This window comes from Callithrix jacchus, chromosome 19 (genome assembly GCF_049354715.1).
Source record: "Callithrix jacchus isolate 240 chromosome 19, calJac240_pri, whole genome shotgun sequence".
In the NCBI taxonomy this organism is placed as follows: Eukaryota; Metazoa; Chordata; class Mammalia; order Primates; family Cebidae; genus Callithrix; species Callithrix jacchus.
The window spans coordinates 21297950-21321709 of NC_133520.1; the positions used below are offsets into that span (position 1 = coordinate 21297950).

General features: G+C 45.6%; 2 long non-coding RNA genes across 3 annotated transcripts; one reads left to right on the top strand and one right to left on the bottom strand.

Moving 5' to 3' along the window:
- Positions 1 to 1838: 1838 nt before the first annotated feature.
- Positions 1839 to 11902, bottom strand: LOC103789231 (uncharacterized). 2 transcript variants are annotated; one of them, XR_615382.5, is made up of 4 exons: positions 11597 to 11902; positions 5622 to 5780; positions 4458 to 4566; positions 1839 to 3531 (listed from the first exon to the last, which is right to left on the bottom strand). It is a non-coding gene; the product is annotated as an uncharacterized LOC103789231 (long non-coding RNA). The 2 variants fall into 2 exon arrangements; XR_001908338.5 differs by lacking the exon at positions 11597 to 11902 and adding an exon at positions 9641 to 9846.
- LOC118149465 (uncharacterized) lies at positions 11443 to 17137 on the top strand. Its single transcript, XR_004736907.3, has 2 exons — positions 11443 to 11818; positions 15833 to 17137. It is a non-coding gene; the product is annotated as an uncharacterized LOC118149465 (long non-coding RNA).
- Positions 17138 to 23760: the final 6623 nt, after the last annotated feature.

Here is a 23760-nt window from a genome sequence, read left to right on the forward strand (position 1 = left end):
AGATCTTAGTGATTTAGGGTGAATTCTGTTTACAGTAGGAGGTGTTTACTTTGCAGCTTAGCAATAGAAGGAGGTGGGGTGAGTCACAATGTCAATTATTTTTTCTAACTTCTGTAATTTTTTCAGTTGAGAGAGCTTCTAAATCAGTGAAAAGAAGGTCACATCTCCGTGGATTATCTGATTGAGCTGAGGGCCTAGAGCAGCAGGAGCTGGGATGGGTTTGGGGCGGGTGGGGGCGTAACCTGCAGTGCAGCTGTGGGGTGCCCTGGTCCTCGGGGTCCTGGAAGTCCTTGACTGATCAGAGCACCTGGAGGGGCTGTCACCATGATTTAAAGCTCTGAGAATATGAATTAGCAGGAAGTAGGTGGATGGTGTCATTCTGGCCCTGAAAGGCTTCCATAAATCACCGGCACGGTGGAGCCCCGCAGACTCCTTCCCTGCTGGTTTCTGGAGGCGTTCCTTCCCACTATGCCCAGACAAGTGGAAAGGAGCGATTCCTCGAGTGGGTGGGTTGTGGCCAAATGGCCTGCCCTCCCCACAGCTTGCAGATCCAGGCGGTTGGGTTTTCGCTGGAGCTTTAGGCTTCATCCACAGACTGGAGAGCTGCAGAATCCTGGCTCCATAGTGGGGCCTGGGTTCTGGCCTTGGGAGGGATTTGACTTTGACACTGGTGGTGATGAGGGAATTTTTAATGAAACAGATCCTGTCATGTCAGATCAACACAATGGAGCTCAGTCTGCACGGTGGACAAGAATGGCCTGTTCCTTCCTTCTCCCCTTTGTGCTTTGTTAACAGAATGTCCCTGGCACTTCTGTGCTCCTGCCTGCTGCCAAAAGCTTAACTCTGCCCTTACATAACACTGGGGGACACTGTCAGAAGGTCAGCTGGAAGTCCCTCACCCGAAGGCAGATGTGAGGGCTAAAGCCCTGCCAAGATCCCCAGGCCGATTTTCAGTGTTCAGGTTGAAACTTACTCCCTGCAGCCATCCCCAGTTTATCAACTCCTCCCTCTAACTGGGGTGGAGACTTGGGGTCCAGGGAGTCTTCGGCGCCCCTCCATAATGCAAGAACACCCGCCATTGACTCCAAAAGCTGCGCAGTTATTTCCCTCCATCTCTTCAGCTCCATGCTCCAGCAGGCATGGAGGAACTAGAGCCACACTGAGGTCAGCCGTAGGGAACGTTGCCCCCTTCACTCACCCACTTCTGTTAGGCAAGCAGTGACAATGGCATCTTTGACGTGGGAAATATGACCTTCGGGCGGCTCCTGGGGTCTGAGGAACAGGATTCAGGCGCCTCTGTACCTTGGCCAATTTGCATTCTTGTCTGCCTAGGAATGCCAGCTCCTGTTAAAAACCACAACTATAGGAAATAGCCCCAAGCCTAAGGTTCTTTCCCTTCCTTACCCTCTTTGTCTCTGCGGCTACTCAGCTCAGGAGGTGAGGTGATGTTTTTTCATGGTGCAGGGGTCAGACATTCCCGTTCCGGGAGTGGGAGTTGGCTGGACTTCGTTACTGTGGCCACACACCACCTTAGCCATCAGCCTTACAAATGCTTGGCTGGTTTGTTTGTTTTGGTTCCAGGGGGAATGGGAATATAAAAAGGAGCAACGGGCAGCTCAAATACCTCATCACTCCTGGAAACCACTGTCACTTCCCACACGCCGGAAGGCAGCATATTTGTTCCCGCAGTACAGGCAGGTGGAGTATCCCTAATCTGAAAATCCAAAATCAAAAATGCTCTAAAATCCAAAGCTTTTTGAGCAGCAATATCATGCCACAAGTAGCAAATTCCACACTTAACGTCACGTGACAAATCACAGTCAAAAAGTATTCAAGACTTTACGTCAGGCAGGTTATTTATTTATTATTTATTTTTTAAGATACTCCCTCTGTTGCCAGACTGGAGTGCAGTGGCACGATCTTTGCTCACAGCAACCTCTGACTCCCTGGTTCAAGCGATTCTCCTGCCTCAGCCTCCCCAGTGGCTGGGATTACAGGTGTGCGCTACCATGCCCAGCTAATGTTTGTGTTTTTAGTAGAGACGGGGTTTCATCATGTTGGCCAGGATGGTCTTGATCTCTTGATGTCATGATCACCCGCCTTGGCCTCCCAAAGTGCTGGGATTACAGGCATGAACCACCGTGCCTGGCCATGCACAACATTATTAAAATATTGTATAAAATTACCTGGAGGCTGTGTTTATAAGAATTTATATATAAAGCATAAACAAATTTTGTCTTTAGACTTGGGTTCCATCTTCGAGTTACCTCATTACATATCTTTTTTAAAATTTTGTCTTTGGAATATATCTCATATATTTAAAAAAATCTCAACTGGAATTATTTCTGGTCCCAAGCATATTTATTTATTTATTTTTGAGACAGGGTCTCACTCTGTCACCAAGACTGAATGCAGTGGTGTGATCACTGCAGCCTCAACATCCTGGGGTCAAGCGATCCTCCCGCCTCAGTCTCCTGAGTAGCTGGGGCTGCAGGTGCACCACCATGCCTGGCTAATTTTTAAAAAAATTTTGTAGAGATGTGGATTGGGGAGATCTTGCTATGTTGTCCAGGCCAGTCTTGAACTCCCGGGCTCAAGTGATCTTCCCACCTTGGCCTTCTAAAGTGTTGGGATAACAGGTGTGAGCCACCATGCCTGGCACTTTTTTTGTTTTTTAGAGATGGGCGGGGGGGAGGGGTCTAGTTCTGTTGCCCAGGCTGGATTCAAACTCCTGAGCTCAACCTCTCAAGGAGTTGGGGTTACAGGCACACGCCACTGCACTGCAAACACCTTGGATAAGGGCAACTTGTAATCCATTTTCCACCTGCCTTTTGTTTGCTGTATCTATCCCAGCTCTGCTATTTTCTAGCTGTTTGGTCTTGCACAAGTTGCTTTACATCTGTATGCCCTACTTTCCACATCTGATAAATTAGTATCATTTCGGAGATCATTATGACGATTAGATGAGATAATAAAGGTAAAGCTCTTAGAATGGTGCTTGGCCCCTAGTAAGCACTCAAATATTGTTTTCGTCAACATCTTCTATGTGTCTGTCTATGTATGGCTTTTGTGACTGTTTCTATTTTTAGTCAAGGACTACATTTCATTTCTCGTCTTTTCTTTGTGTTCTGAATTCAGGCTCTGTCAATCTACCAGCCACTGCACATTTTCAAGCTGAAAGACCATTTGCATTCCAGAACCACTCTCTCAAATATTCCTTTAGGGAACCGGCCGTTTTGAATTGCTCCTGTCTTTTCTCTCTCGTCTCCAGAATTGCATATTCCAAACCCAGCACAGTCTCAGCATGGCTGCCGTTTTCTCGTTTCTTTGTGAAGCGTCCCTGTCCACACTGCCAGCCTCACGTTATTTGATTGTTTTCGAAACAGCCGGCAGGGGGCGCGCATCAGCCGTTCCCGGCTTTCAGGCGAGGGTTTGACTCTCCAGGTGCTTCTGTTAATGAGTTCAGTACCTGTAATCTTTCAGTTTAGGAGGATAGAAAGCTTCCTTGGCATGGAGATTCACCGGGTACTTCTGCAAACAGAAGTTTAAAAGACAGAAAGCTGTATCTTATCGCTGCTGAGAGCTTTGCAGTCACACCTCCCTGTGGTGAGACTGACAGCTGTGTTACTGTGGGTACATTGCTCAGCTTCCCTGAGGCACTTTCTTTTTACTTAAAAATGGGGCAGAATCCAGCCTGGCCCCTAGAGATGTTGGGAAGTCAGCATGTGGCCGATAGATGCAGAGCTCTTAGCTGCTGGGGTACTTAGGAAATGGGGAGCATCATCACTTGGGGCACTGAGGCTACTTCGGGGCCCCCTCTTGTCTCTCTCCTCACCATCCACCGCCTTTTCTTCTCCCTTCCGACCCACTTTTTCTCCCTGCTCTTCATTTCCCAGGCCTGACACCAATGCCTGCAGGTACGAGGAAGCCTCCGTTTGCATAGGGCTGGGATACCCAGAGGGGAGGCTGGGGCACTCATAGGATGAAAAGGCCAGTGGAAATGCCATTCCACTTCCCCTCAGCTTTTCAGATGCACTCTGTGAACCTCATCTAGTCTCTTGGTCAGCAGAAGCAAAATTAGCCATAATTAGCTCACACTGCACCCACCCTCTACCCCACGCCACCCGACCAGGGCTGAGAGACATAACAAAAATAAACTCCACGAGAGTGTTCTTTATAGCCCAATGCACAGAACTGGCAGTGCCATGTGGACATCACCCTGGGTGGCATGCATACTCACCATACCTGAGCACCTACCTGGGCAGCTGGGAAAAGGGTTGCTGTAGGGACCTGGGACCCCAGAGAGGGCGGGTGGGTGGGACGGGGACACAACCTCAGCTGGCTTAGAGGAGAGTGGGGCTCAGTGCCCAGGCTCAGCTCAGCCTGGCTTGGGGGACCATCCAGGCCTGGCTTAGCACCAGAGATTTGGTTGGGGACAGGTCTGGAAGGCTCCATACCTCTAATCTTCAAATGCTTCTGGGTCTGTCTTGCACCTGGAGGGCTGGTCTAGAGGCCTTCTGTCCACAGGGGTAGCTTAGTTTGTTTTCTTTGAAGGCCTGGGTCTCTCTGTGGGGGGATAAGGGTCATGTGAGTTGGGTGACGGGTTTGCTCGGGCTTTAGCCCTGAAAGTCCTGCCTCCCAGGAGGACACTCAGTCCTGGGCAACTGGAAGGGGTGTCCACCTGGTGGGATGTATCACATCATGTGTGAATCTTGGGCAGATCCCTGCAGGAAAGCAATGCGGCTTTAGGATGTGATAAGGCCTTTGGGGACCCGGCCTCGCTGCCGAAAAATGAACTAACCATGTCCCACCACCAGAATTGATACTGGTGCTGCTTAGAGGCTTCTCACAACACCTAACGAATGGGGAGCTGGACCGAGCCTCTGTCTTCCAGAGTACTGCGGCTAGTGGGGTCAAAGCGGACTTATCCCAAATGGGGATGCCTTGGAGTGGCTTCCTGCTTTTGTCCAGGAGCCCCTCCCCCACCCAGATTCCACAGGAGGGCACTAGAGCCTTGGCCCACGCCCCGTCCATCCCTGGCAGGCTGCAGCATGCCTGGCCAGAGAGCACCTTGCCAACCTTTGCCTCTAATTGCTCTCTCTGCACACAGCCACTTCCTCTGCCTGCAGCAGAACTCATAAAAAGGGAGGCTCTCCTTCATACCTTTGAAAAGTTCAAAGGAACCCATTTCCTAGGGGAGACTGGTCATGCTGTCACTGGGATCAGAGGTTGCTGAGGATGCTGGTCATGAACTGCTGCTGACCTGGGCCCACCTGCCCTGAACTGCACCCCTGCCCTGTGACTGCTTTTCAGTGTCAACATCCTGTGCTCTAGGGAAGTCCAACCTCTATCAAGACCAGCTCTGTTCTGTTTTGGGATCAATCCGCACCCCTTAACCCTGCACTGCATCTTACAGAGGGAGCCCCCATAGCTGTGAAGGAGGCCATGAAACACGTCAAGCCTATCCTAGAATGGTAGGTGACAAAGCCACACCCAACTCTGGCGAGGCGCTCACTCTGACCCATCAGATGCTTGCTCCACTGCTCTGCGCCTACCGCCCCTGCTATTCCACGGGGCCCCAATCCTGGGTTTGATTGGGCAATAAAGCGATGTCAGCTTACATGAGTTCAAGGCACAGCCGTGTTCAGACTGGGAGTAGGGTTTCTGGTTCTTTGGCACAGCTCTTGGGCAAACTCCAGCTCTTCCCTAGCATCCAAGTTGGTAGTGTGTGTTCATGAGCATCTCAGACAGGATGCCAGATGCCGACCAGTAGGGAGTTTCTGGGAGAAAATGACAGTTTGTGCTGTCTGTTCCAGCTGAAGGTGCTCAGGCAAGGCTTGTTGAACAAATACATACATCCTACTTACATAACAGGAAACGATCTCTAAGGGGAACCTGATTTCATAACTTAGGGGTATGTAGAAACAGGATAGGGCTGGACTGGAAGGAAAAACACTCATTTCTAGTATACTGTCTTCTCCTGATGACCTTTACTCTCCTCTACCACCCAACAAGCCAAGTGGTGGGAGTCAGATATGCATATTAAATAGCACGTGCAGTGGAAGGCTGGCCAGCGCCTTCGCCATTCCATGCATCTGAAACTTCTGCCCTGCAACACCCGGCTGCTGTTGCAACACACACACACACACACACACACACACACACACACGCACATGCACACTCAAACACATACATGCGTGCACACATGCACACACGCTCAGACACACACACTCACACACACATAAACAAACACACTCATATACTCAGACACACACACTCAAACACACACATAAACATAAACACACTCATATATTCAGACACACACAAACACAAACACAACCCAAGCATGCACACAAATATACACAAACATATGCACACTCAAACACATGCACACACATGCACAAAAATATATGCATAGACACACTTGTGCTTACAAACTAAACACATATACATAAACACACTCTACACACACACACAAACATACCCATCTATACATAAACACACTCTACACACACACACAAACATACCCATCTATACATAAACACACTCTCTACACACACACAAACATACCCATCTATACATAAACACACTCTACACACACACAAACATACCCATCTATACATAAACACACTCTACACACACACACAAACATACCCATCTATACATAAACACACTCTCTACACACACACACAAACATACCCATCTATACATAAACACACTCTACACACACACAAACATACCCATCTATACATAAACACACTCTACACACACACAAACATACCCATCTATACATAAACACACTCTACACACACACAAACATACCCATCTATACATAAACACACTGCACACACGCACAAACATACCCATCTATACATAAACACACTGCACACACGCACACGCACCCCTTTCCACCACTTGAGAGGTTGGGATATGAGAGAAGACACGAACTTTTCATCTGCACTTCACTACAGCAGGCTGTACAATTGTTCTGCAGGAATTTGGGATGCATGTCATTGAAATTCTCTAAGTTTCACTTGATAACAATAGTTTAATGCTGTGAAAATATCCATATATCCTTGCAATGGTTTGCAGCTTCTGAAATGTGGTCATCTGTTGCACGTTTATAGAATTCGAGGCAGCAGAGATCGATCCAAGATGGCCGACCACTAACAGCTCAGGATTGTAGCTCCCAGTGAAAGCCCAGAGAACGAGACGACACCACACTTTTAGACGAATTTTCGTCACTCACTGATCAGCCGATTCCCAGAGGAGGAGCCCCACGGGTCGCCAGCGCAACTCTTGTGGCCGCCGCAGCGGTTTTGCCGGCGTCTCGGCACAGCAGCTCTTCACGCAGAGCCAACGGGACTGCTTCCCCTACTGACCGGAGTTTGGAGCTCCGGGAAGTCAGAGCCGCTTGTTGCGGACTCAAGAGGGAAGCCAGACCAGAGATTCCCGGTCAGAAGAGCACCATCAGTCTTACCGCTGCTATTTAGGCCGCCACAGTGGGTTGCTCGGATCCCAACACTGGGAATCAGTAAGTTGGACGTTGACTCAGAAAACTAATCAGAAAGGCGGTTCATCTACAATGAAGGGGAAAAAACAGCCTAAGAAGGCCGAGTATACTCAGAATCAGAACCCATCAGCGACAGAACAAACCCTGATGGAAAAGGACTCATCAGCAACCGAACAAGCCCTGATGGAAAAGGACTCATCGGTAACGGAACAAGCCCTGATGGAAAAGGACTGTGTTCCATTATCTGAAGTAGGCTTTAAAAGGTGGATGATAAGAAACTTCTGGGAGTTAAAGGAACTTGTTCTAACCCAATGTAAAGAAACTAAGAATTTGGAAAAAAGTTCGATGAAATGTTGAAAAGAATAGACAATATAGAGAGGAATACAAATGAACTTATGGAGTTGAAAAATACAACACGAGAACTTAGTGAAACATGTACAAGCTTAAACAGCCGAATAGATCAAGCAGAAGAAAGGGTATCAGAGGTCGAAAATCAACTCAATGAAACAAAACAACAAGACAAGAATAGAGAAAAAAGGATAAAAAGGAATGAGCAAAGTCTCCAAGCAATATGGGACTATGTGAAAAGACCTAATATATGCTTGATTGGTGTACCTGAATGTGACGGAGAGAATGAATTCAAGCTGGAAAATACTCTCCAGGACATTATCCAGGAAAATTTTCCTAATTTAGCAAAGCAGGACACTATTCAACCCCAGGCAATACAGAGAACACCACAAAGATATTCCTCAAGAAGACCAACCCCAAGGCACATAATCGTTAGATTCACCAAGATCGAAACGAAGGAGAAAATATTAAGGGCAGCCAGAGAGAAAGATCAAGTTACCCATAAAGGTAAACCTATTAGGCTTACAGCAGATCTCTCAACGGAAACCCTACAAGCTAGAAGAGAGTGGGGGCCAATATTCAATATACTTAATCAACAGAACTTTCAGCCCAGAATTTCATATCCTGCCAATTTAAGCTTTACATTTGAAGGAAAAATAAAATTTTTTAGGAACAAGCAAGTACTCAGAGATTTTATTACCACCAGGCCTGCTTTACAAGAACTTCTAAAAGAAGCACTATACACAGAAAGGAACAACCAGTATGACCCTATCTAAAAATACACCAAAAAGTAAAGAGCATTAACACAAAGAAGAATTTTTATCAACAAAAGGACAAAATAGCCAGTTAATATCAAACGGCAGCAACACTAAATTTAAATCGACCAAATCTCCCAATCAAAAGATACAGACAAAATCTAACAGTATATCCAAAGATATGCATAGAATCAAAATAAAGGGTTGGAAAAAAAAAAGTACCAACCAAATGGAGAGCAAAAATAAATAAATAAAAAGCAGGAATTGCAATTTTCACATTTGACAAAATAGATTTCAAAGCTACAAGGATACAAGGATAAAAGGATTAATGTAATAATAAGAGATCTTAACACCCAGATACATAAGACCCATAATGAGATTTAGATTCAACGAGACAGAAAATTGATAACAATATCCAGGACTGGTACTAAGATCCAGAACAAATAAACTCAATAGAGCTCTCCATTTTAAACACACAAAATATACATTATCCACAAAACCTAACGATATATCTAAAGATATACAAAGACTCAAAACAAGGGGATGGAAAAAAACTCACCAACCAAATGGAGAGCAAAAATAAATAAATAAAAAGCAGGAGTTGCAATTCTCACACTTAATAAAATAGATTTCAAAGCTACAAGGATGCAAGGGTAAAGGATTAATGTAACAATAAGAGATCTTAACACCCAGATACATAAGACACATAATGAGATTTAGATTCAACAAGACAACAAATTGATAACGATATCCAGGACTTGAACTCAGAGCCAGAACAAATAAACACAATAGAGGTCTCCATTTTAAACACATAAAATATGCATTAACCACTTGAAACACTCAAAATATTTATCGGCCATTATTGAAACCCATTTTAGGAATGAAGTAATATTCCTTTTTCCCTCTTTTTCTTTTTTTCCCCTTCTTCTCTTTTTCCCTCAAAAAAAAAAAAAAAAAAAAAAACAAACCCAGGTACCTCTTCCCACAGACTCATAAATTCTTCTTGTTAATTTTTGCAACTAACCATAGTTATTTTGTTCTTAAAATTCTTTCCCTGCCAGGCACAGAAAAAAAAAAAAAAAAAAAAGAATTCGAGGCAGCATTATTCCCGAAGGCCTTTTGTTACGAGTTTGCTTCTCAAAGTCATCTTCCGAATCCTGCTGTGCTAAGCGTCACCCCAGCTCAGCCCAGTTATGAATCTCATTGCTGAGCTCTGAGCACAGGTCGTCTGGCAGCATTTCTGATTGTAACCAGTTTTGCGCAGTGAGATCACCCTGCTGACCATGGCCAGTGGCTCCCAGCAGTGCGAGGATATGCGTGGGGCCTGCTTTTGTGACTGCAGCATTCACCCTTCCGGGGACAGACAGTGGCTCTTGCTGTCTCAGTGCCACTGGAAGAACTCCAAAGGGCGCCTGGAGGACTGGCTTGGACTTTCAGTTCTGTCACTTATGAGTATGTGACCCTGGACACGTTATGTATCTCTCTGCCTCTCGGTACTGTGACCTGGGCATAGTTAACACCTGCTTTTGAGGTCTAGTGAGGAATAAATGAGACATTTCAGTGAAACAGCTGCACTGATTTTACAGTTCTCAGTTCTGACCCATGAATCAAGTAGATTTCATTTCATTATGACTGCATGTAAAAAAATTTAGAATAGATAATGAGTATAACATTTTATTATGGGGTGATGAAAATGTTCTCAATTAGACTGTGATAATAATGGTACAACTCTGGAAATGTATGAAAATCTACTGAGCTGTGTACACTTTAAATGGGTGAATTCTGTGGTATATAAATCATATCTTAATAAAGTTGGTTATAAAATAAAAAGCCCTTAAAAAACCATCAAGCTTTACATTTGGGATTGTGAATTTATTATGATATGTTAGACCACAATTAAAAAATTTGGTTGGGCGTGATGGCTCACACCTTTAATCCCAGCACTTTGGGAAGCTGAGGGGACGGATCCCTTGCGGTCAGGAGTTCGAGAGTAGCTTGGCCAATAAGGCAAAACCCCTTTTCCACTAAAAATACACTAAATTAGCCAGGCGTGGTGGTGCGTGCCTGTAATGCCAGCCACTTGGGATGCTGACTGGGAGAACTGCTCGAACCCAGGAGGCAGAGATTGCAGTGAGCTGAGATTATGCCACGGCACTCCAGCCTGGGTGACAGAGCAAGACTTAGTCTCAGTTAAAAAAAAAAAAAAAGATACAGGCTGGGCATGGCGGTGCATGCCTATATCCAGCACTTTGGGAGGCTGAGGTGGGAGGATCCCTTGATGCCAGGATCTTGAGACCAGCCTGGATAATGTATTGATCTCTGTATCTACAAAAAAAAAGATAAAAAATAAAATTTAATTGAGTGTATTGGTGCACAGCGCACACAGGTAGTTCTACCTACTAGGGAGGCTGACACAGGAGGATCGCTCGAGCCCAGGAGTTTGAGTTTGCAGTGAGCTATGATCACACCATTGCATACTAGTCTGGGAGATGGAGCAAAAACCTGTCTCTAAAAAATAAAAAAAAAAACAGACATAAGAAATAAAATAGAAAATATCAGAGTGCCTCACATGTAGTAATGATTAACATCATTTTCATGAACTCTGTGTAAATATGTGTATGCATGTGTGTGTGTGTGGACTGGGCTGCAATAAAAATGTGTTTCTTACAGAGAGAGGGCTGTTGCTTTAAACATCCATTGGCCTAGTGCCTACCGGGTCAGAGCAGATGTAACAATGGTTATTTATGCCCGTTCTCCCCTTCCTTTCCAGAAATGCAAATAAAGAGGAAGAGCACACCCATGTTCAGTAACTGACTTTGGCTTCACAGTGTTGGCCTGTTTTCTGACAAAAGAGAGCAGAAACTCTGACTAGCTGGAGGAGCCCCGTTACCACCCCCTTCTGTGTGTAAATGTACACACACGTGCATGCACACAATTAAATCAGGCTCTCTTTTTCTAGTTAAATAAACCCCACACTCACCAAAGGAACAAATAGTTGGCCTATTCCCAAAGAAAATGTGCCTCCCGGCTCCTGGTTTTGGAGGTTTTGCAGTGTTTACTTCCAGTGATCTCCACTTGACTCCTTCCCGCTTTCATTTGGTTGTAAATACCACAATTTAAGCTAGCTGCCTGCTGCTGTGACCCTGCGTGGGAGGTTGTCTTGACAGAAGTGGCAGGCCTCCCTGGCCCCTCCCTCCTCCAGGTGAGTGTAGGGTGGAGCGGGGTGGGCAGACCCGGCCATAAGCAGGAACATGGCTGTCTCGGGGGTGAGTGTGGGACAGGGACTGCAGCCACTGCCACAAGCAGGACTTGGACCTTGTGCTCAATCAAGATAAATAGATGAAGTCATCCAGTGCCTGGCGACCTTTTGAAGATGATGCAGTATAAATAGCCTTGGGAAGACTGTTTCATCAGGGATGAAACACTTGTGTTTCTGTTGCTTTCTGATGATTCTTTCCCTTTGGTTGCTTGCCCCTGTGACACATTTCAGTAACTGCCAGATGGGCCTCAGGTGGATGTGTCCAAAGTTGGACACACATTCCTATTTGTCCTATTGAGTTACGGTTTTTTTTTTCTTACTTTACTTTTTATATATTACTCCAAATTAGCTCTCTGCTAGTGATGTGAATTGCAAATATATTTTCTAGTTTGTCATTTGTCTTTTAGATTTATTTATGTTGGTTTGCCCTACAAACTTTTAAAAAAAAATGTATGTAGTTGATTGGATCAGTCTTTTTATTTGTGACTTCTGCTGTGTTTTGTACTTAGATTTTTTTTTAAACACCAAGATTATTTTTAAAATAGCCCATCAAGTATTCTAACACTTTTGATTTAATTTTTTATATTAAAAGTTTAAATCCATGTTAAATGTATCCTGGTGTAAGATGTGAGGTGTGAATTCAACTTCATTTCCCTCCCCCAGATGGTTATCGAATTGTTCTAACACCATCTTTTATGCACTGATTTGAAGTGCTGTCCTTTTCATATACTAAATTATCACTTAGGCTTGTGTTTATTTATGGGCTTTTTATTCTGTCCCACTTATCTGCCTGTGTATTTCTCATCAATACCATTTCAACGATTAGTTGTAAACTGTCAAATGTTTGTCCAGGATGACCCATTATTACTCTTCTTTTTCAGAAGTTTCCTGATTACTTTGCTTGTATATGTCCACATATGAATTTTAGGATCAGCTTATCTAGTTTAAAAATCTCATTATTTTATTGGGATAGTTTATTTATGGGGTATTTACTAATGGAGTAAGTTAGGGAGAAATGACATTTATGGTGTTTCCCATTTCCCACTCCATTAATATGATATGCCTTTTTATTTGCTCAGGATTTTTTTTATGTGTCCAGTGGTAACTACCTTTTTTTTTTTGAGTTGGGGTCTCGCTCTGTCACCCACGCTGGAGTGCAATGGCCGTGATCTCAAGCAATTCTTCTGCCTCAGCCTCCTGAGTAGCTGTGATTACAGGCGCCCGCCATTGCACCTGGCTAATTTTTGTATCTTTAGTAAACAGAGGATTTACCATGTTGGCCAGGCTGGTTCTGAACTCCTGACTTGAGGTGATCTGCCCACCTCGGCCTCCCAAAGTTCTGGGATTACAGGCGTGAGCCACTGCACCTGGCCCCAGTAGTAACATTTTAAAGTTTTAATTTCATATAGATCTTAATAGTTTCTTGTTGAGTTTATTTCTAAGTAGTTTTTCTTTTTTCTATTGGGAATTACTGTTTAATCTTCTAACTGTGATTTGTATTTATTGAAAGCTATTGAATCAATTATTTCTCCATATTAATTTTAAAAGCAGTCACCTTACTGAAATTCTCATTTGTGAAATAAGCACACTGGGTGAGCATTTGAATCATTAGAAATTATTTTTTTTCTCTTTTAATGTTTATTCAAGCAGTAAATTCCTTATACTGGTGAGTTCAAGGTTTTCTTGTCTTGTGCAATGACTAATGTTAACTACTTTTTATTTTGGCAGAACTTATCCGCCAGTTTGTCACTGATGTGTCTCTAGTTGTGTGATGTGTTAGGAGTTTTATGTTATTTATGCCAACGCCATTATTTTGTGTCAAATCAGCACAAAATTTAAATATTTTTCCAGTGAATTCAGCGATGCATTTTTCTTCTTCTTTTTTAACCAATTGAATTATAAAATAACACAAGAGCCTAATAATTATAATCCATCACTTCTTCTGGAGAGCTATTTCTTCTTATTTAATGAATTATTGCTTTTCGAATAGTCTCAAATTTCTCTCTCTTTTTCTTTCTCTTTCTCTTTTCTTTTTTTTTTTTTTTAATGGAGTCTGTCGCCCAGGCTGGAGTGCAGTGGTGTGATCTCAGCTCACTGCAACCTCTGCCTCCTGGGTTCAAGGGATTCTCCTGCCTCAGCCTCCTGAGTAGCTGAGACTACAAATGTATGCCACCACGCCCGGCTAATTTTTCTTTTTTGTATATATATTTTTTGAGACAGAGTTTCACTCTTGTTACCCAGGCTGGAGTGCAATGGTGTGATCTCGGCTTACCGCAACCTGTGCCTCCTGGGTTCAAGCAATTCTCCTGCCTCAGCCTCCCGAGTAGCTGGGACTACAGGCGCGCACCACCATGCTCAGCTAATTTTTGTATTTTTAGTAGAGATGGGGTTTCACCATATTGACCAGGATGGTCTCGATCTCTTGACCTCATGATCCACCCGCCTCGGCCTCCCAAAATGCTGGGATTATAGGAGTGACGCACCGCACCTGGCCTCTTTTTTGTATTTTTTAGTAGAGATGGGGTTTCACCGTGTTAGTCAGGATGGTCTCCATCTACTGACCTCATGATCCATCCCCCTTGGCCTCCCAAAGTCCTGAGATTATAGACATGAGCCCCCATGCCCAGCCTGAAATTTCTTTTAGTTACAATTTCCTTCTTGATAATGAAATAATTTTCAACAATTTCTTTGCTTCTAATTGTTGCTTTTATTTCATAATCCATTAATTTTGTATATGGGTTTTCTCTTACTTTCTTAACAAATAAGCTTAAAGATGAGCAAAGAAAATCCTTTTTATATGTGTCCAAATTGGGAATATGTAATTATGTTCCAAAACATCTTTCAATTACAGTCATAATGGCATATTTAAGATGTAAGAAGATTTTGAATAAACATTTTGCTTTTTATTTGTGTTCAGGTTTCTCATTTCTGTCTGTGAAAATCCATTTTAGAGACATTAAAAAAATGTTTAGTCACGTTGCAGGCCTTGATGAGAGCGGGGGACTCATTCAATTTGAATTCAGTGGTTTGCAGTCACTTCTGTGCAGTCAGTTGCTGCTGGCTGTCCGGTCTGGGTGGCTCCCAGGAATGCCTTACTGCCCATCCCTACTGCTGACCACGGGCGTGCAGAAACCCTGCTCCAATGCCACTAGGCAAGATGGGAAGTGTGAGGAAGTTAAAGTCAAAATAAAAGAGAGTAGTCCTCATTGACTGCAGTTAAAATCTACAATTTTTGCAAATTTTCCACAACATAGGGGGACACATGAGCACATCACTGGAGCCCTTCACAGGCCTCTGAAGGAAGGATGGCCTGGGTGAAGGGCTGAGGCATGGGCCTCTCTAGCTTTAAAAACTGCCTCTGCTGATTGTGCCTGCATGGGCCTCACAGCTTCTTTAGTTTCTCTTAGAGAATCAAAGGTCCTTTGTTGACTTTTAATCACGAAACTTCATCTCAATTAGGTCATCAGAATGTCCAGACCCACATAACAAGAAAACTTCTAACTTGGTTCAAAGTTACACTGGCTACGACCTTCTGTGTTTCAGAACCTGGGATGGGGTTATAAACCAGTTGTTCTAATAATAATTTTTTGTTTTGTTTTGGAAATGGAGTCTTGCTCTGCCATCCAGCCTGAAGCTGAGTGGCACCATCTCAGCTCACTGCAACCTTTGCCTCCTGGGTTCAAGTGACTCTCCTGCCTCAGCGTCCTGAGTAACTGGTGTGCACCAACACACCCGGCTAATTTTTTATGTTTTTGGGAGAGACGGGGTTTTACCCTGTTGGCCAGGCTGGTCTCAAACTCCTGACTTCAAGTGATCTGCCTGCCTCAGCCTCCCAAAGTGCTGGGATTATAGGCATGAGCCACTGTGCCCAGCCTTTAAGAATTTATTTTAAATGTATTTGATATGTATAGTAAATTTAATTTAGTCAATTTCAGTTGATTCTCTTATTTTTTTTAGTAAACAACCAAATTGCCTGAAAATACAGTTGACCCTTGAACAACCTAAGTTTGAACGGCATGAGTCCACTATGCTTGGATTTTCGTCTGCCTCTGCCACTCCTGAGACAGCAAGACCAACTCCTTCTCTTCCTCTTCCTCCTCAGCCTCCACAACTTGAAGACCATGAGGATGAAGAACTGGATGACGATCCGCTTCCACTTAATGAATAGCAAATATATTTTCTCTTCCTTATGATTTTCTTAATAACATTTTTTTCTTTGGCTTTCTTTATTATAAGAATACAGTATCTAATACACATAATGTACAAAATATGTGTTACTTGGCTGTTTATGCTATTGCTAAGGCTTCTGGTCAATAGTAGGATGTTGGAAGTTAAGTTTTAGAGGAGTCAAAAGTTATACTCAGATTCTCACCTGCACTGGGCTGGGTCCCCCTGACCCCATGCTGTTCAGGTTTCCTCTGTAATGGTGATTTTCTGTATCCTTTTACAGCTCTCATTTCTTTCTCTTGTGTAATTGTTTTGACCAGTGAGCAGAAAGAAAAGAGTTAACACAGGCGACCTGAAACTGCTTTTTTTAGAAAGTCCTGCTTGCAAGGTTGGCCCTTGGCTGGTGTCTGGAAACAGATTTTGGGAGGGGTACACCATTAACTGACTGATAAGCGTGACTCACTGTTCCTAAATTATACAAACAGAAGAGTCCATGCTGAGCGTCTCTTTTCTTCTGAGATTCTGGAATTTGGGTATTTGCCAGGCAGAGGTGCTGTGTGACCAAACCCCAATAAAAACTCTGAGTTCTGAGTCTTTTTTTTTGAGAGGGGACATTGTTCTGTTGCCCAGGCTCAAGTGCAGTGGCCAGTCTTGTCTCATTGCAGCCTTGACCTCCCAGGCTCAAAGGATCCTCCCTGCTCAGCCTCCGGAGTAGCTGGGACTCGAGTTGTACTCCACCACCCCCGGTTAATTTTTGTACTTTTTTGTAGAGACAAGAGATCGGATTTCGCCATGTTGCTCAGGCTGGTCTTAAACTCCAGGGCTCAAACGATCCTCCTGCCTTAGCCACCCAAAGTGCTGGGATTACTGGTGTGAGCCACCCTGCTTGGCAGGGTACTGAGTCTTTAATGGGCTTCCCTATTTGGGCTGCATCTTGAATGTGTTGTCACAACTCCTTGCTGGGGGAATGACTCCCTGGGTGAGGACCCTTGGAACCTTGTGCCTGATTCTCTCTTGAGCTTCCCCTTGATCTCTTCCTTTTGCTGATTGTGCTTGCAACCCTTTTGCTGTAATAAACCTGTGTACTGGGTCTTGTAAGTTCTCCTGGTGAATTAATCTAACTCAAGAGTGGTCTGCCCCTGACAAAGCAAGACACTCTATTTGTGGTGGAGTCACATTGAAATGGTGAGAAATGCCCTCCTCCTGCCCATATTACAATGACTGGCTCACAGACGTTACCCTCTGAAGGTACTACTTGCCTGCTGTTCCACTGAAGCATGTTTCAGAGCCATCAGCCTCATCTGGAGTGCCTGTTAACGTGCAAAGCTTGTCTCCCACTCACAGAGCTTCTGATTGAGGAGATCTGAGGGGCCAGGGCCTGCGTGCTGCAGGCTAACCAGCACCCCAGGGGTCTAGACACGATGGTCCCCAGACGCAGCCCAGGCACCTGCCTTTATCTTCTCTTGGAGGCTTGTCCCAAAGGGTTTCTCTTCCTATCCTTTTTCTCAACTTCCCTCCTCAAAGTCCATCAGAATGGAGGTGTAGAGGCAAGGACAATTCCCTGTGACTTCAAATTGATTGATTGATTGATTGATTGATTGATTGAGATGGAGTCTTGATCTGTCACCCAGGCTGGAGTGCAGTGTTGTGATCTTGGCTCACTGCAACCTCTGCCCCCCAGGTTTAAGTGATTCTCCTGCCTCAGCCTCCTGAGTAGTTGGGATTACAGGTGCCCACAACCATGCCCTGCTAATTTTTATATTTTCAGTAGAAACAGGGTTTCATCATGTTGGCCAGGCTGGACTGGAACTCCGGGCCTCAAGTGATCCACCTGCCTTGGCCTTCCAAAGTGCTGGAATTATAGGTATGAGCCATCCCACCTAGCCCCAAGACTTCAATTTATTTGTGACTGCACTATCCATGAATATGGCGAAGCTGGGGCAGTTCACTTAATTATCCTTAGCTTCAGTTTCCTTAACTATGCAAGTGAGGATAATGCTCCCCTACAGAGCTACAAGGCTGTAATGAGATAATGTATATAAAGGGTTCACTGTTATGTGTTTGCCAATTCTCATTTTAGTTTACTTTTCCTAGTCTACTTTTCCCAGCCTCCCTTGCAGTAAGGTGGGACCATGTGACGTGGTGACGGGCACCTGTAATCCCAGCTACTTGAGAGGCTGAGGCAGGAGAATTGCTTGAACCTGGGAGGCAGAGCTTGCAGTGAGCCAAGATCATGCCATTGCACTCCAGCCTGGGTGACAGAGCAAGACTCCATTTCAAAAAAAATAAATAAATACTTCTTGATCAAGTATTACCCAAGTCCAGTATAGGCAGAGTGCAGAGAGGCGCTTCTCCACAGAAGGCACAGGCTGGGTTCCGCTGTCCTCCACCATCTCACCACATCGTTCCTATTGCTCCAGATGAAGGGATGGAGGTGGGAATGAGTTCAACCCTGTGGGTTCTCTGCCCACATCCAATTGACCAGAGCCAGGAGTTCAAGAAGTGATCTTCCTGACTTGACCTCCCAAAGTGTTGGGAGCCACTGCACCCAGTCAAATTCCTTTCTTAATGGTTTCTGCTTCTCCAGCATATTACAGATGAATTTCAACTTAATCCATCACTTTCGTGGCCTCTTGTCCTTTTCCTAGTATTTTGTCATCTACAAACCTAAGGAAACTAATACCTACTGTGCTACCTGGAACCTTGATACAAATTGTGAAATGAACCTGTCCCCAAGGCAGAATGCTATCGAGCACAACTTTCTTAGTCCTGCAAAGCTGACACAGATCTCGGAAGAGAAAAGCTTGAATGTACTGACCCAAATGGCTACTGATCCATGATGCAAAAACCTAAAAGTACTAGCAGTTAAATCTGGGTCTCATAGTCTTCTCACTGACAAATCTTGAGCATTCTGAAAAGCTTCTTTGAAGAAAGAATTGGTTCTTGATGTTCCAAAGTATACTGGTCTCTCCTATCATTTGAGGTGGATGAATGGCTACCGTTTTGGAATCTGCATTGTGTATGGGTGGGGATGTGGGAGTTACCTGTTACCTGTTCCCCTCCCCAGGGCCTTTCCCTCCCCTTCCCTCCCCTTTTACCCTCCCTGGGGCATCTCTCACCCCTCAATCATCCCCCCATCCACCTTTGGAGGACCATTTCCTCTTAGTGACTGATAATTAAATTCCTGAACAGAGATCAGGATGCCAGGGATTTTAACAGCCGAGACTCAACCAAGGAGACCTTGAGAAAGCAGCAGGCACACCTGTGCTCAGATAAGCTGACTTTCCTGTGTTTTCCATTTGTGACATCTGTCACCATGGGAACAATGACAGTGCACCTGTCCCACTTGGCAGGGACTTTGGTTGGAGCCATTCCACACCACACAGCTTGGGACTCAAACTGCCACGGAGGAGTCAAGAGACCTGTGCGCTGCTCACCTGTTCTCAGTGTGGCCTCCAGTAAACTTTAGCTTTTCTGGGCCTAACATATTTTCTATGTTTAAAAGATGAAAAATACATCTAGACTTCTACTCATTCCTGTTGACTCTGGTTTAAACTGATTTATTACAAACCCTTTTCATCCAGACCAGTAATTCAAGTGTTTGTTTGTTTGTTTGTTTGTTTGAGACTGAATCTCACTCTTTTGCCCAGGCTGGATTGCAGTGGAGCGATCTCAGCTCACTGCAACCTCCGCCTCTTGGGTTCAAGCAATTCTCTTGCCTCAGCCTCCCAAGTACCTGGGATTATAGGTGCCTGCCATCACTCCCAGCTAATTTTTGTATTTTTAGTAGAGACAGGGTTTCTCCATGTTGGCCAAGATGGTCTGGAACTCGTGATCTCAGGTGATCCACCTGCCTCGGCCTCCCAAAGTGCTGGGATTTCAGGCCTGAGCCACCGCGCCCAGCCTCAAGTTTTCATGATAAGTTATTAGCAATGCGATTGCATGACCCCACTCTTCCCTCTTCCCAATTATTTGCCCTCAGAGAATCTCTAATGAATATGACATGAGGTAAAAGTTGGGACAGTTGGGACTCATTTGGCCATTTCCTAAATGTTTTTTCCAGCACAGGGGCTGAAGGGGTGGCCCTGAGGCTGGTATGCCAGCCCTTCTCAAGGTCACATGAGAGTGAGATGGGCAGTTGAGGCCTCAGAGAGATTCTGTCTGCTCTCTGAGCTGCAGGTTTGGGGCATGTGGACCTTGCCCGGGTGAGTGTGTCTAGCAGTGCATGTGCAAAATACAGGAAAAGGGGCCATTTGATATTTCTAAAAACAAGTCCAATACAAATTCCAGTGTTTTATTAATATTAACCACCTGGAGAAGAGGGCGGTGGCTTGGTGGTTCCTGGAATTTACTTCATCTCTCAAATTCCTGTTTGCATCATGGAACCTGTGTGCTGCTCAGAGTGCGCCGGCACTCCACTTGGCATTGCTCGCATACAAAGACCTTGGCCCTCTCTGAAAACATTGATTTATGATCCTTTTGTTCCTGCTGTTTGATGTGAGAGCACAAAGGGAGAACTCACTAGGGGGTGCATGCCCAGCTCGATGGGTTGGCCTCCCAAGATAGAAGTCCCTGAAGCAAACAGACTTAAATCACTTGGTTGTTTTGAATCTCTGTAAGTGTCTTATTGAAGGTGAACTGTTGTGACAGCGATCCTAAGTCATAAAGTGACTTTCTGGGGAGATGGCTGTCATGCTGTATGGATTTCGTAAGAAAGGAGACAGGAGATGCCCTCAGAGGCGGGCTGCAGGGCCAGCCTTCCGGAGGCCCTCAGGCAGGGGTGCCCACAGACCCTGTGCCTCTCAGGCCACACAGGATCAAGGGTAGACTAGAGCCTTGTCATAGTACTCTGTGACAGTTCCTCTGGCTCTGTCTTGTTCTCTCTGTTGGAACTCAGCTCTCCTCCAAAGGAAGTCTGGGAGGCCCCAAGGAAGATAAGACAGCCTGGGGGATGGACCCCTGAGGCTCCCGGACGCAGCCGCCTCCTCACTCCCATTTGCTTGGGCGCTGTCTGCTTACATTAAGGGGATGGCTTGCCCTTGCTGTCTGGTGCAAGGTCTCATGGCTGCCAATGGGGGTTTCCAAGCTGGAGGCACCTCTGACAGCTGTGCTGAGGCCACTTTCCTTTCGTGGAGTTGCAGTGCTCTCAGTGTTCTGAGCGGGTTTCAGGGGAGGATGGTACATAGCAGGCTGGCCCTCTTTGCAGCTGTTCTGATCTCTGCTAGGGTGCAAAAGCTAACATCTCTCAGACTCCTTTACAACCGAAGATCCAGAGGTCACTTAAGACCATGAATCTGCTGACCTGTGAGGGGCTTGCTTTCTGAGCAGAGCCAAACAGAAAGAGGGGAGAGCGTGGGCCTCAGTTTTGCTACTGTGGCTCAAACATGAGTCAGACACCTTAGCAGGGGCTTCTCTGTACCATTAAGAGGTTACTGGCTGTAGCAGGGAACAGCTCCTTGTCATTCTTGGAAAACTAGCCTAGGGTTTGCTGCTTCAGCTCTCCTGTGAATTCCGTTAACCAGTTACTGTCCCTGGCGACATCTCCGTGGGCTTGGATTCGCTGGAATAGCTGCTGTGCTGTACAATCAAGCTGTGTCTGATACAAGGGATATGGCAGGAATTGTCCCAAGACATGCATAAAAAGTGGTTCATGGGTTGTTTGGTTCCATGGCAGGGGAAAGGAGAAGCATACATTGTTAAGGGCTGAGCGTAGACAGACAGGCTGGCAAGGGAGATGTGGAGAGAGTCAGACGGTCAGTTGGAAGGTGCCCGTAGCGCTCAGAACTCCATGTGTCATTGATGTCTGTGAGCAAATCTTGACCCCTGCCCCCCTGGCTCATGCTGGCTCTGAGAGTTGACTGGGAAGGCTTCTTGCCTGTGAATACCCTTGCCGGCTGTGCCTATGACTTCCACCAGGTGTGACTATGTCTTTCTTGCAGGTATTGGGACATTTTTCCTGTTATTAATTAGTATTAATTTTGTTAGACACAAAATTCAAGAGGATGTCCCAGTTCCTGAGAGTGTTACCTCTGGCCAAGCTAGGTTCTCTCCCAGGTGCCTGACTCCTCTCTTGGCTGATTTACAAAAAGGTGTCCTAATCATGACCTCAGAGGTTGTTTGGAGGTTTAAATCCATCGAATGCAACCTCCTTCCCAATATTTGTGAGCTCAAGAAAGAGTGCAGATAGAAGACTCCCTCCCTTCCCTCCCAGCCTGACCCGGTTCCAGCCTAGGAGTCCACACACCTATAGCACGTTCTGCCTTTGGAAGACAGACCCAGGGAGAGGGCTGTGTGGCCCTGGAGGAGAGCTGGATTTGTGGCAGGAGATTCTGGAGTCTGGCTCAGACAGGGAGATGCTCGAAGTCCCTTGACTTCCAGACTCCTCAGCCCCCAGGGAGGGGAACAGCCAGACAGGACCCGGGCAGCACCCTTAAAATGTGGGCCCCAGGGCCTGTGGTGGAGGAGGTCTAAGAGCGACACTACAACAAGCCTCCCCTATGAATCAGGACACTTCCTGTTGCAAGGAAAAACTTAAACCCCTCACACTAGCTTAAAGAAAAGGGAGACTTTGTGACCTCACTTAAGTGAGAAACAAGCAAAGCAGTCTTGGGCAGGTTGGACAAAAGAGCTCAGTGATTGGGTCAGGGTCGTCTCTAACCCTCCCTCAGTCCTGGGTGCAGGTGGGGGGACTCAAGCTCCTTCTAAAGGGAGGGACTTCTTCCTTGTCTAGCAGAAGGGCGCACATGTCGATCTTGGACCAGCCACTTCAATTCTTTCAACCTCAGGCTCCTTGTCTAAGAGGTGAGACGTATACAGGGTTTAGGGAAATGAGCAGAAACATTTTCATGGAAAGAAACCCTCTAGCCTCTGGGGCCAAGGGGTCCAGGATGCCAAAAACCCCGCCATGCATGTGTCAGCCCCACGTACAAGGCATTATGCCAGGCAGTAGTGCCCATAGTAAAACACTGGACTAGCTGGTGGCCTGTATGACATTAGATGACTCTGGGAACATTTAAATGGTGCATCTTAATACAATTAACACAAGATACTCACCACTCTGGACTTACAGATTAGCATTTTCAAACTGCGTTAGCTTTGGATTATATAATGTATTAAGGGCTTAGCGTAGACAGACAGGCTAGCTGTCTGTCATCTCAGTGAAACACCTCAGGACAGAGGAAGAAGCTTTCACTGTGTACACAGGGTAAACAGCAGGCCTCGAGCCAGCCCCTCATTGAGTCACATGGAGGGTGTTGGATCAGCCAGGCTAGGGCCAAGTGTGGGAACGTGCGATGGGCGGCCCCACCAGAAACACATGGACGCAGGGAGAGAGCTCTCCCAGGGAGGGAGGGCACAGTGACAACGCCATGTGGGGTGAGGTGGGGGCTGGACAGACAGAACAGTGTGTGCTCCCCACAACCCAGCCCTGCCCAGCTTGGGCTCTCCCAGTTCCCTCCTTGGAAGGCATTAGTTATGAACAGCTCTGCATGGAGCAGTCACTGAAGGTCCTATGTCTTTATCCCACAGAGGTTCAATGGCGCTCTAGTTTTCATGCTCCATGCAAATGGGAGCCTAATAATACAGTTGACCCTTGAACTGTGGTTTGAACTGCAAAAGTCCATGGATTTTTTTTTCAGTGAAAGTAACACTGAGTGTGCTTGCTTCCCTGCCTTCCCTTCCACCTCCTCCACTTCTTTTGCCTCTGCCACCTCCGAGAC